We start from the raw sequence: 13,804 nt of genomic DNA, 5'->3' as shown, positions 1-13,804 counted from the left end.
CCTGGACTGAGGCCCCTTGTTACTGGCAGACTGTTCACAAAGGGCTCCTTGATGGGAAGACTGCAGCCCAGAAATCTCTCTGTCATGCAGGAGGCCCCAATTCCACCGCCAGGGGGAGCCAACGAGCTGGGACCTCCCCTCCCAACAGAGTAAAGACGGGGTGGCCGCGCGGGTGGAACTCCGCCTGGGCTAGTGAACGAGCCAAAGGGAGGCAGGCCTCCAACTAGTTCTCAGCATTTTGTTGTATTTGTTACACCAATTTTTGGAATGAATTTGAGACAGTTTTATTTTTGGTCAATGTGGTATTCTTGGCCTTTTGGGAAGAACTGAGGTTCCTTCTGAAGCAGGAAACTGATAAGACCTCTAGTCTCAAATTCAGTCTCATGGTCTCTGGGTCACAAGCCCACTATTTCTTTTAAAGTAAGCTCTACTTTTTCCAGACAGCCATTTAGTACTAAAAAAAAATACATATTTAAAACATTCATATGTATTTATATGGCCTATTTTTAGCAGTGTGTGATGGTCTGATTTCTTTAATGGGATGAAGGTGTTTTGTTAATTTTATACAGATTCTAATTTCCAGAGACAGAATCTTCTAATTTTGATCACTGGGCTTCACTTTCTTCTTGGATCTTTTATTGTCTTCCCAGAAAGACATGAGGCAGATGCACATGGTCTCCAATAAAGGTAATGCTTCATTAAATTTCAGATGTGGATGATACTTAGCTGTCCAAACCCTCAGTGCATTTGAGGAAATAGAAGCTTCTGGAAGACAAGTGGCATCCCTGAAGTCACAGCTAAAGAGTGACAGAGGGAGAACCCCATTCCTAAGGTCCTTCTGTGGGGCCTTCATAACCCCAAATTACTGCTTCATCAATAATTTAAAATAAGGCAGAGATTCTAGACTCTCTGTATCAGAGCTCTGGCCTAGAAAAGAGAAGTTGGATAAAGAACCAACCCTTCTTAAGCATCTTCTGTGCGAGGAGGAGAGTAGATATATACAGTAACAGCATGAGCTGGGAATTATATTCCCACTGCACTGTCCAATTTCATAGCTCAAAGCCGCACAGCTAGTAATGAGCAAGGCAGAATTTGGACCCAAATCTTTCTAATTAACAAAGCTCCAACTTTTATCCCCATGACATGCTTTTCCCTATTCTCCCTCTTTTGAAACTGAGCTGTACATATTTTTCCGTGCGGGGCTATTTCCCCTCTGCCTCCATGTGACACCATCCACATTCCTTTACCTAGCCACAGCCCACTGTCCCAGCCCACAGAAGAGTCCATCACTGCCCTTGGGAACTTTCATTTAACAAACTCTCTCTCCAGCACCATCTTTTATTTTGTTGAACCTAGGTGATTGATGCCCCGGGATTTTTTTTGTAGCATCTTCTCTGCTTCTGTGTATGTGAAATTTTCCACATCTAAAGTATTTTTAAATGAACTAACCAAGAAGAAGTCAAAAAATAAAAGAAACCTTAAAAATTAGAAAAGAGAAAATTATAATGATGAAAGGCAAAAATTAATTTTATAAGTTATACAGTAGACTTCATCAATAAATCCAAAATTTGATTATTTTAAGTAAATAACTCTTTGATGTTAAAATAACTGAGATGACATTGATAATCATAATTACAGAAACAAAAAGGAAACTATAGATATTTAAAATTATAAAAATATATAATTACAAATCAATACATTTGGAAATCTAGATCTCCTAGAAAAAAATGTTAAGTCACTAAAACTGACTTCAAGAAATAGGTTTCTAAAACCTCAAATATTCCCAACCAGGTGGGATTTATTTATGCAAAGATGGTTCAACCACTAAAAATCAGTTAATATAATACACATTGTCAGAATAAAGGGGGAAATGTGATCATCTCAATTTGATGAAATTCAACACCCTTTAATGATAAAAATACTCAAAGACTGAGAATGGAGGGACATTATGTCAAGGTGTAAAGGCCATGTATGTAAAGCCCACAGCTAATATCACACTCAGTAGGAAAGACTGAAACCTCTTTCTCTAAGATCAGGAACACAAGCAAAGGATGCTGCTTTCACCACTTCTGTTCCTGGCCAGAGCAATCAAACAAGAAAAATTATCCATATTAGAAATGAAGAAGTAAAATCGTCTCTGTTCACAGATGACATGATCTTATATGTAAAAAATTCCGAAGGGACACACACAGAGACACACACTGTATGAGCTAATAAATTCAGCAAAGTTACAGGAAACAAATCAACAGACAAAAATTAGTTACATTTATATATATATATACTAACAATATCTGAAAAGAAAATTAAGAAAACAATTCCATTTACAATAGCATCAAAAAGAATAAAATACTTTGGTATAAACTTAACCAATGAGATGAAAGGCTAGTACCTTGAAAACTACAAAACATTGCTGCAAGAAATTAAAGATATAAATAAATGTAACAACTTCCCATGTTTATAGATTGGAAAGTTTAATGTTGCTAAGATGTCAACATGACCAAAATGATCAACATACTTAATGTGGCCCCTGTTGGAATCCCAACAGCAGTTGTTGCAGCAATAGAAAAACCCTATAAAACTGATACAGAATATTGAGGGACCCTGAATAGCCAAAAACAAAAACAAACATCTCACATTTCCTAACTGCAAACTTATTAAAAAGCTATAGTAATCAAAACAATGTGGTACTAGTCTGAAGGCAGACATATAAACCAATGTAACAGAATCGAGAACCCAGAAATAAACTCTCACAGCTATGGCAAAATGTCTTTCAACAAAGATGCCAAGACCATTCAGTCTCTAAACTAATGGCATTAGGAAACCTGGATATCCACATGCAAAAGAATGAACTTGGACCCTTATCTTACACCATGTATAAAAATTATCTCAAAATGGATCAAAGACCTAAAACTATAAAATTCTTGGAAGAAAACAGGGAAAAATCTTTATCACATTGAATCTGACAATGATTTCTTGGATATGACACCCAAAAAAAAGGCAACAAAAGTAAAAACAGATAAACTGGACTATTAGCAAGAATAAAAATTGCATCAAAAGACACAATCAATAGAGGGAAAAGACAGCCTACATAATGGAAGAAAAGACCTGTAAATCATATATCCCATAAGGGATTAATATCCAGAGTACATGAAGAACTCCTACAACTCAACAGTAACAATAAAAAACAACCTGATTTTAAAATAGGCCAAGGACTTGAATAGGCATTTCTCCAAAGAGTATATACAAATGGCTGACAAGTACATGAAGAGATGATCAACACAACTAATCAATAGGGAAATCCAAATCAAAGTTACAATGACATATAATCCCACATTCATTAAGATAGCTATTATTTAAAAAAACAAGTGTTAGAAAGGATGTAAAGAAACTGAAACCCTTGTGCACTGTTGATGAGAATGTAACATAGTGAAGTGCTATGGAAAAGAGTGTGGTGGTTCTTCAAGAAATTCAAAATAGAATTACTACATGATCCAGCAATTCCACTTCTGAGTGTATATTCAAAAAAAAAAATTGAAAGCAAGTTCTTGAGATATTTGTATACCCATGTTCATAGCAGCATTACTCACAATAGCCAAAGGTGAAAGCAACCTAAATGTCCAGTGATAGGTGAGTGGATAAACAAAATGTGCTGTGTATATGTATATATAATGGAATATTATTCAGCCTCTGAAAAAGGAAATTCTGATACATGCTACAACATGGATGAACCTAGAAGATATGCTGAGTGAAATAAACCAGTCACAAAAAGACAAATTCTGTATGATTCCACTTACATGAGCTACCTATGATAATCAAATGCATAGAGATAGTATGTAGTATGCTGGTTGCCATGGACTGAGCAGAAGGGGAGTAGCAAGTTCTTGTGTAATGTGTACAGGGCTTCAATTTTACAAGATCAAAGAATCCTGGAGGTGGATGGTGGTGATAGTTGCACAACAATGTGAATGTACTTAATGCCACTGAACTGTGCACTTAAAATGGTTAAGATGGTAAACTTTAAGTTATGTATTTTTTACCACAATTATAATAACTGGGCTTCATATTTTTTAAGATGTAAAAGATAAAATCGGTAATTTCAGGAGAGAACTATTAACTATAAAAGTATGAAAATCATAGGGAAAAAGTAATCAAAGTAAGACCCCAGTGGGTGATTTTTAATAGAATATTAGGTATAAATAAAAAGCGAAGTTGTGAACTGGAAGATAAGTCAGGAGAAACTATACTAGCGTATGAAAAGACAAAAACATAGGAAATACAGAAGAGACAGTAAAAGATGTAGGAGCTAGAAATGAACTTACGTAATTAGTGTCAAGAAAAGAAAGAATGAGCAATATTTGAAAAGTTAAAGTTGGAAGACTTTTACTACCCAACTTCAAGACTTACTGTAAAGCTACAGTAACAAATAGTGTATTATTGGCAAAAGAATAGACAAACAAATCAGTGGAACATAATAGAGAGCCTGGAAATAGACCCATATAAATGATTCAACTGATCTTTGATAGAGGAGCAAAGGTGATGCAAAAGAGAAGGCAGTCTCTTCAATAAACTAGGCTGAAGACTTCAGTAGAATCCTCACCAAACAAGACATACAGATGACAAATAAGCATATAAAAAGACTCTCCACATTGTATGTCATCAGAGAAATGCAAATGAAAACAAAATGAAATATAACTACATATGTACTAGAGTGGCCAGAATCTGGCACACTGACAGTGCCAAATGCTAGCAAGTATATGGAGCAACAGGAACTCTCATTTGTTGCTGGTGGGAATGCAAAATGCACAGCCACTTTGGAAGACAGCTGGGTGGTTTCTTACAAAACTAAACATGCTCTTACCATATAATGTAACAATTACCTCCTTAGTAATTTACCCAGAGGAGTTGAGAACTTATATCCACACAAAACCTGCACAGGGATGTTTATAGAAGTTCTACTCATAATAGCCAAAACTTGGAAACAACCAAGATGTCCTTTAGGAGGTGCTGGATAAATAAACTCTGGTTCACCCAAAGGAATATTATTCAGCACTGAAAAAGGTGAGTTATCAAACCACAAAAAAACATAAGGAACCTTAAATGCATGTTACTAAGCAGAAGGAAGATCAGAAAAATGTCAAGGATTCAGTCTGAAAAGGCTATGTATATACTCTATGATCCAACGATATAACATTCTAGAAAAGGCACAACTACAGAGATAACATAAAGATCAGTGCTTGCCAGAGGTTCAGGGGTAGAGAGGGATGAATAGGTAGAGCATGGAGAATTTTTAAGAGAATGAAAATTTTCGGTGTGGTAATATAACAGTAGATAAATGTCATCATACATATGTCTAAACCCACAGAAGGTACAATACCAAGAGAGATCCCTGATATAAACCATAGACTTTGGGTGATAACGTAGGTTCATCAATTGTAACAAATGTCCCATATGGTGGGGATGTTGGAATTAAGAAAAAGAAATCCCATATATCTAAAACAATTGTCAGAGGACTGTATTGGTGGTGGGCCTTGTAGGAAAGACTGTACAGAAATGATTTAAAATACCTTCTAGACATCAAATGGCTAGGGAATGAGTGGCAGATGTGGCCACACTACATGAGTGCCCCCATCTGTGCATCAGTAAATGGGTTTAGCAGACACCACAAAGGGAAATCTGTTCTCAGGCATCCCCCAGCTCCAGGAGAACCATCTGCTACCCTAAGAAATTAGGAGTGGGGGCAGGGGACTTGGTGCTGGGCTCCATACGTACTGCATGAGAACAGGGCAGGAAGAAAGCCTGCTTTCTCTCACTGAAACAAGAAACTCAAGACAACCATCCGTGAGCTGTAAAAGAGCAAAACTCAGGGACAGGACTGATCAGTAGTACTGTTGAAATGTTCTTTCATGGCTAGCTTTGCTGCTGTTCGCTTCTACCTGGTCATGTGCCCACACATGGCTCCGGGCAGCAGCTGAACCTAATGAGACTGCCCCATTTTTCATGTCATTGGGGTTTTTTATACCCAAGCTTATCAGTGACAGAGGGGAGCTCATTATCCTGTGTGGGGTTGATTTGCAGTTCCTAAGTACCATTAAGTCCACATGGGCCATTTGCAAACTGGCATCATTCAGATTGGTCAGTGCCTGCACTACTGGGGTATTCAGATATCTTGAACATCAATCCTAAATGTGGGCAAATGGAATAGAGAAATGATACCGACTTGGCAACAAAGAAATTCCCTTTCTTTTACCATTTAAATTCAGCATCCAGCAAAACATATAAAAGTACACTGCACAGCTGTTTTTAAAAACAAGAATAGAATCAGCAGTCCTTTAACTACCAGCCCTGTTTCAAACCTACTCTACCATTGCCCTCCAAAACCACTCTGCCATGCCTCAGAGTAGCCCTGCCTCCAGCCTATCCCCACACACAGGCCATCTCAAATGGCAACACAGGACTAAGAACCCTCTGGCACACTGAACAATACAGGAGGAGGTCAATGTTATTGTCTTACGCTGTTTTGAAATTTGTTTCATATTATTCCATCCCATGTCTTCTTATAAAAATGTTTGTAGCACAACAAAAAACATCCATGCTGCAAAACTATCAATTGGAAGTATGGGGAGGGGGTCTATGTATTGTTTTCACTCTTAGATTTTTGCCACCAGAAACACCAGTACCCACTTCTTCTCTATCTTGTGACTTTGACTAGTTTGTCTATCCAATCAAGTCTCTATTCCCATCACCTGTGATGTCTTACGAGTGTGAAGTGTGTCTAGGTATGTGGTAGAATCTTGTGATAGGTGTGTTTCCCATGAGTCTTCGTTACTAACTCAGCATGCAACTGGAAATTCTTCTGACACTGTATTTAAAGTGAGGTCCAGAATATTGCACTTCTACATCAGACAAGTCTGAACATGATTAAACAGAGGGGACTAAACTTAACGAGGAGGTAACTTGCCAAGACAAAGCAGCAGACCCTCAAACTGGAGGGAATGAGGCAGCTCTTTGGGGGTAGTTATTCATCATCTCATTCCAGAAGGAGGATGTTGAAACACATTTGCTTAGATACTGCAGCCCCTCCTCAGCCAGGAAGGCGTTGTGAGGTGGAAGCCTCCAGCACTCTGTCTGATCTCAGCTGGAAAGAGAATATGGGGAGAAAGCCATGAGAGCTTCCAGGGGCTCAAAAGCGGACGAGATGATTGAAATGAAGAAACCTCAAGCGAGGAATCTCAAAATCGCAATTCAACTCAAGCGTAAAGCTAAACTCATGGTGGGGCAGCTCTGTTTGCTTGCCCTTTTTTTTCTTTCCATTTTTGGCACCACAGTGACCTACATAAAGAGCGATCTACAAATACACGTGACACTGAATAGTTTCAAACGTGAACAGCCTGTTGAGAAAAAGAAAATATTGTAGTGGGCCAAAAGGCTAGGGATCCACGTTACCTTAGGCAATAATGAAGGCCAGCTGACAGTCTGACAGGCGTGCCGTGACATTGTCAGGACTCTATTGAGGCTACTGTGGTATTTGTCAAAATAGACGTTCTGCTGAAATGAACACTGAGAACCTCACCTAACAAGTAGAATAAGTGTGATCTTCAGAAGCCCCGACTCGGAGGTTTGGTCTCTGCTCTGAAAATTATATTAAGAGTGCAGATCTCTCGTTATATGGAAAGGGAACAGTTCTCCCTTGCTCTAGATGAAAATGCTCCCAGATGTTTACCAAACGCACCCACCGGAGGGGACGTGGGCCTACAGGGAGCCGCTGTAGCCTGAGGACTGGAAATGTCCGGGTCACCTGTTCTGAGCCCGCTCTGCTTCTTGTTCACTGGGGAACCTTGAACAAGTCACCCAATCTTTTGGGGCCTCAAAATAAGGGGGTCAGCAAAGATCATACCTAAGGTTCCCTGTGGCTTGAACATTTTCTGGTTCTAATCTGAATCAAAATCCTGAGAAACTGCAAAGGCTGATGAGCAATACTTTCCACAGGCAATACTTTACAAGCCACTCACTGATTCCATACCCTGCAGACCAGAGGGCTGCCTGGGCCCCTCCTTCATCGTAGTCCCCTCCCGCCTGCTCCCCCACAGCCCCTGCCCAGACACCCTGCATTCTTGTGCTACCCAGAGACCCCCCCCACAGCGAACTCCAGCAGGAGGTATTTCTAAGAGTTGGCTCTTAGAAATAATAACATCCAAATTTTTATCCCCTTCACACAGTACACAAAATAATGTTTCATTCATAATTGGCTTTTAGTTACTGTTGCCCATGTGAATTTGTTGGATCACTAACATTAATGTTTCCTTTGCATTTTAGGGTGGACAATGTACTTATACATCTCATTCTACTCTTGTGTGAGCCCTCTGAGATTGCTCATTAAAACACCTATTTAATAGGTGAGAAGGCTGAGACTCAGGCACATAGAAGGTTGCCAAGTGGAGATGTGACCGCAGATCTCTGCTTCATTCCAGACTAGAGCATTGGTGCCTCTATTTATCTATCAGGGCCACACCCTTGGTATTCACTAGAAAGAGGTGTAAGTCAACTCACCCACCTCAGGTTCACATGGGCCTTGCCTCGTTCCATTTCTAGGGAAATCAGCACAGGCGGACAGTTCCATGGAGACCTGCTCCTCTCTCCACCCCCACTTCCCACCCACCTTGTACTTCTGCCCAGAGTCAGTCTCAGCAATGCACAAGAGAACTTTTCCTTGGGGCCAAGTCCAAGGTATCAGAAAAAGGGAGATCAGTGTTCCCTTAGGGAGATGTGAACTTAGAGCTTGGTGGTGCCAGTGGACCCGTTACTGCACATGCAGACAAATGTGCTGGTGGGGGCACTGCCCGGGCACAAGGTGTGGCCATGAAGAGTGGCTGCCTGGATCTTCTTGGAGCCTTTAAAGTGTGGCGGAAGAAACCACACACCCCCAGCCAGGGGCAGGATGCCTCTGCACACATCTAAGATGTGCAGAGAGCTCAGTTCAGAGCATCTGTCCGGGTTGGGCTCACCCAGATGGCAGGAGAGAAAGCATCAGGTACTCACCACCTACTAGACCCAAAAATGCCAGAACCCACTCACAACAGTCCAAATCAGGGAAGACTTCTGCCACCACCCCCTTAACTCTATGCCTCTCCTCTCCCAGCTTAGGAGCAAGGGTAGGGGGCAGAAACCATGGTTAGAAAAGGAGAAGGCTGCAGCGCGGGGCTGTGAGAAAGTCTACAGAAGCTGCCTGCTTCTCTCCTTCTCACCCAGGCAGTCAGTGTGCAGCCCATTTGAACTAGAGAAGGGAAGAAGGTTTACTTTAAACAGGCTGTGGGCTGTGCAGAGTGTTGTGCAATTAAGCTGCCAGATCGAGGCTAGAGGGACGACTACAAGGGAGGACGACCTTTTCAGTCACCTGAGAACAGCCAGGAAAGTTAAGGGAGCTGTGAGATTGCAAAGGCTAGAAGAATGAGCCCCACAGAGCAGGTGTGAGTGGACAGTAGACAAAAATCATAAAGATTTTTTTGCTTTGTTTTGCTTTCCCCTAGGAGTCCTGTTTGTTTACACACAAACATGTATGGGAGCCAACATGGTAGTGGTCTCGGTGCCACAGCAGGCATGAGATTCCAGATGCACATGCCCACCTGCACTTCCTCGCTGACCCCACCGCCTAGCAGGTGCTCAGTAATTATTTGTTGAATGAGCGAATGAGTTGGCCTGTGGATCACCTGTCAGTGTAGGAAGCTGACTGGTGAGAAGGCCTGGTGGGAAGTGCTTTGTCCAACAGTGGTCAGCTGAACTTTGGTATCAGATTCACTCTCCTGGAGAATCTTAGGAAGAGGAAAAAACTAACCAACCAACAGAAAGGGCATCAAAGCCGGGGCCGCAATGCAGCAAAAGTGCCGAGCAGCAGAGGCAGAGGCAGAGAGCCATCACAGAAGCAGGCAGGGGTGGAGGATGCAGTCTGTTACCATAATGGGGAACCTCTAGAGTAGTGGCCAAGAACTAACCCATCCTGGGGGGCACAGAGAGCTGCTCCAACATCCTGAAGTTACTGGGGAGTTTGGCATGCACCCTTCAGGTCAGCTCTGTGCCACTCCTGCAGGTCAGCCAACCCACTCTAACTCCCTAGGGAGCCATCCTGAGAGGCGGGAGCAACCTCAGATGGAAGGCAGGCCAGGGAGCTGCAGGGCCTGGGCGCATCCAGCCCCTCAGAGGCCCCGGCCAGCCTCCATGGAAGTCAGCTCTGAGGCAGGCTCCTCGCTGCCTGGTTTCTCTGTGTGCCCTTAGAAGCCCAGGGCCTAAAGCATCCCAAGTGTGTCTCTTACAAAATATACCACACAGTTATTAGCACCAGACTGGTTGACTCATTGTTCCCTATATATCTTATGTGTATTCCTGTCCCAGAACTTTGACTCATTTCCTCCTACCGGCCTGAGAGCCCCTCCCACATCCTGCAAACAGCCTCAAACCAACCCACCCCAAGGCCACCCTGGAGCTCTGAGGTCTTTGCTGACCATGGCAGAGACACTGGTCAGGGATGCTTCCCCCCTCATTCTGTCCTGTAAAGTGGCAATGGTTAAAAGCACCCCAAACAACCAGAGCCCGGAGGTATCTGGGGATGGGGTAGGCACCCAAGCTGGTGGTTATATAGCTACCAACTCCCTCCATGAGCAGCCTAACAGGGTGGAGCAACTCCCACCCAGGCGCCCATCTGGGATCAGACTGCCCGATTCACATCCCAGCTTCACTACTATGCAATGTGCAGCCTTAGGCAAGTCACTTAAACACTCTGTGCCTCAGTCCCCTCATTTCTAGAATGAGAACAATAACAGCACCACCTTCATGGGTTATTCTGAGAAGTAAATGAGATGATAGGTGCAAAACACTTAGAAGATGACCTTAACGTATAATAGGCACCCAGTAATATATCAGGATTGTTATACTAATAAAACCCAACAAATAATTTAGAGAACACTCTTATAGGAAAAATAATTCTATGTGATCACTAAAGGAGGGGATCACAAACATAAACAACCGAGAAAACACAAACTGTACCTTACTACTATTCTACAGCTATAAAACCAAAGTAAAGGCATGGTTTGTAGTACAAATAAAACTACAAAAATAACAACACTGAAATTAAAAATATGCATTTTACGTGATGATGACATTGGAGGGCTGAAGCTAAATCACCACTCCAAATATGTGACCTGACTACCAGAGTATAAATGCTTTTGAGTTTAGCATGGTTAGGTGACCATGTTTGGTAAGATGACTCAATTCACCCACTGCTTTTCTTAATTGGAACTATCAAAGAAGAATCAGTTATGTGCCTTTATGCAGTTGACCTTCATTTGTCATACGTACTTAAATGCACCTCTGTTTTTACAGCACCTGACCAAGTAATTCCATTGGTGCCAGCACAGTTATGGACAAAATGTACCATAAGCTCTAGATTTCAACACTGTCTGGTAGAACTTTCTGCAAGGATGGAAACATGCTATGTCTGTGCTGTACAAAATAGCAGCCAATGGCAACATATAGCTATTGCTTGAAATGTGACTGGGACTGAGAAACTGAGTTAAAAAATATTTTGTTAATTATTTGAAATTTAAACAGTCACATTTGTCTAGTAGCTACCATGTTGGGTAGCACAGCTTTGAAATCTGATGATGGTACTTGGTTATAAGGTGAGCATCTGTATGATCCATAATTTATACATGTGTGTGTGTGTATATGTGTGAAACCAAAATAATATGCATACAAATGTGTATGTATACATACAAAATTTTCAAATGTGTAGCAAGACCCTTGGATGACTGATACTCTCCCACATTAGGAAATACTATACTACAGTATCCTATGTTTTTTCTATTGGGATGACTTATTCAGCCCCAAACTAGGATGCCAAGGCCTATACTCTCCCAGAGCACACCTGGCAGTGGGTTCAAGGCAGAATATCTAGGAATAACAATGCCATATTCTGAAATTATCAGGCCAGGACAAGAATTTGTGTGTTACATTTTAAGAAGGACTTCAGACAACTGGCTCACTGAAAGGTGGTTTATCAAAAACAATAAATGGAGATCAAATTATGCCACACCAGAACAGGCCAAAGGACTGGAGATGTTTGTCTTAGAGAAGAAAAGACATTACAGAGAAGGAGTGAGCAGCTACAATTCTGCAAATGCTTGACAGCCACGGTTATGTGACGGAGGGATTACCGTTGTTTCATTTAGCTTGAGGTTAGACAAAACGGAACACTGGTACAAGTAAAAATAAGACCAACTGCAATTAATATAGGAAAGACACATGAATTATATCTCAATTACAAAGAAAGAGGAAGACTTGTCCAGCTGTCATGTTGTCCAAGGAAATAAAGAAACACAGTGCATTAAACACAGTATTTCATCTACTTCCTTCCCCAACTCACTTAACTTTTTAAAGAAAGATATTTTATTTAAAGGGACTAAAGTGAACAAAAACAGAGATGAGAGATGTTAACAAACTTTTGGAAGCTGGGAAGCAGTTGAAGGAGATTTGACACAGTGGACAGAAAAATCCTTAGCCTGAGGCCTATTTATTTCATAGAGTCTCAGAAAGGAGGATTTCAATTGTGAAACCCTAGAAGGCAGTGGTGTAAGGTGGAGCTGAAGACTGGGGGACAGGACGAAACTCTTTAAAGGCAGCAGTTAGACCTTCCGGCAATACCTTCTCCATTCAGCCAAGATACACACCAACAGCCAGCAGAAGACTAGAGCTTTACACTTTAGAAGGAGTGACTTTGAGAAGATCTGGACTCTGAGACCCTCAGTGGAGGGTGGAGATAAGTCATTATGTCAAAAAGTAGGCGATTAAGTTAAAGTCCACATATTGAATGGGGAGCCCTCCCACCACCCTAGTCCCCTTCCCTCAGTTTATTTCCAGAATATTATTTCTCCCGTGGCTGGAGAGTATAGGATTCCTCTCTGAGGAAGCTGGTCAGCCCAAGAGAAACAGCCAACAGGCCCAGCAACCCAGGGGCCCCACCCCCAAATGGAAATGCCTGGGTTCCCTTCTCTTTGCCTTAAGTGAGTCCCACTAATGTATATTCCTATTCTAAGCACTCAAAATTCCCAACCATAATTCTAGTGTCTCCCAAAATATAAACAGATAGCTAACAATCACCAAGCACTTAAAGAAAGGCTCTGGCTTAAAAGACAGAAACCAAAATAACTGGGAAAACTGAAAACAAAGACAACAGAGAAAATATGGGAACAGGAGAGAACTAAATAATGGTAACAGCAATTATCATCATCTTAAAAAACACAATATGTGTCCATATTATATCCATGAAAAAGACCTGGGCACTATAAAAATTCAAAGAAGGAAAAATTACTTGGGAAATTTGTTTAAATTGATAAGATAAATTTTTAAAAGGACCAAATAGGTTGGAAAATAAAACTAAAATAACCTCCCAGAAAGGACAGCTAGAAAATGTTAGAGAAATAATAAACAAAGTTTCAGTCCTGAGGTTCAATGTCCAAATAATAGAAGTTACAAAAAGAGAAACAGATCAAAGGTTGAGGAACTCATGAAAGAAATAGTACAAGAAAACTACTAAGAACTAAAATACTATTTTCAGTTTGAACAGCCTATTTTGATGCCTGTTAAAATGAATGAAAAAAAGATCACCATCAAAGCACATAATAAAGAAATTTCAGAATACTGGTAACTTGAAAAGAGAGAGAAGTTGATCCAGAAAACCTTCCACAGACAAAATGAAGCCACCAGGAAACAGAATGGTATGAGACTATTCATAGTAATGTTTTACATTTCAGAAATA

Source organism: Manis pentadactyla, chromosome 3 (assembly GCF_030020395.1).
Source record: "Manis pentadactyla isolate mManPen7 chromosome 3, mManPen7.hap1, whole genome shotgun sequence".
In the NCBI taxonomy this organism is placed as follows: Eukaryota; Metazoa; Chordata; class Mammalia; order Pholidota; family Manidae; genus Manis; species Manis pentadactyla.
Note: the sequence above shows the minus strand (reverse complement) of the source record.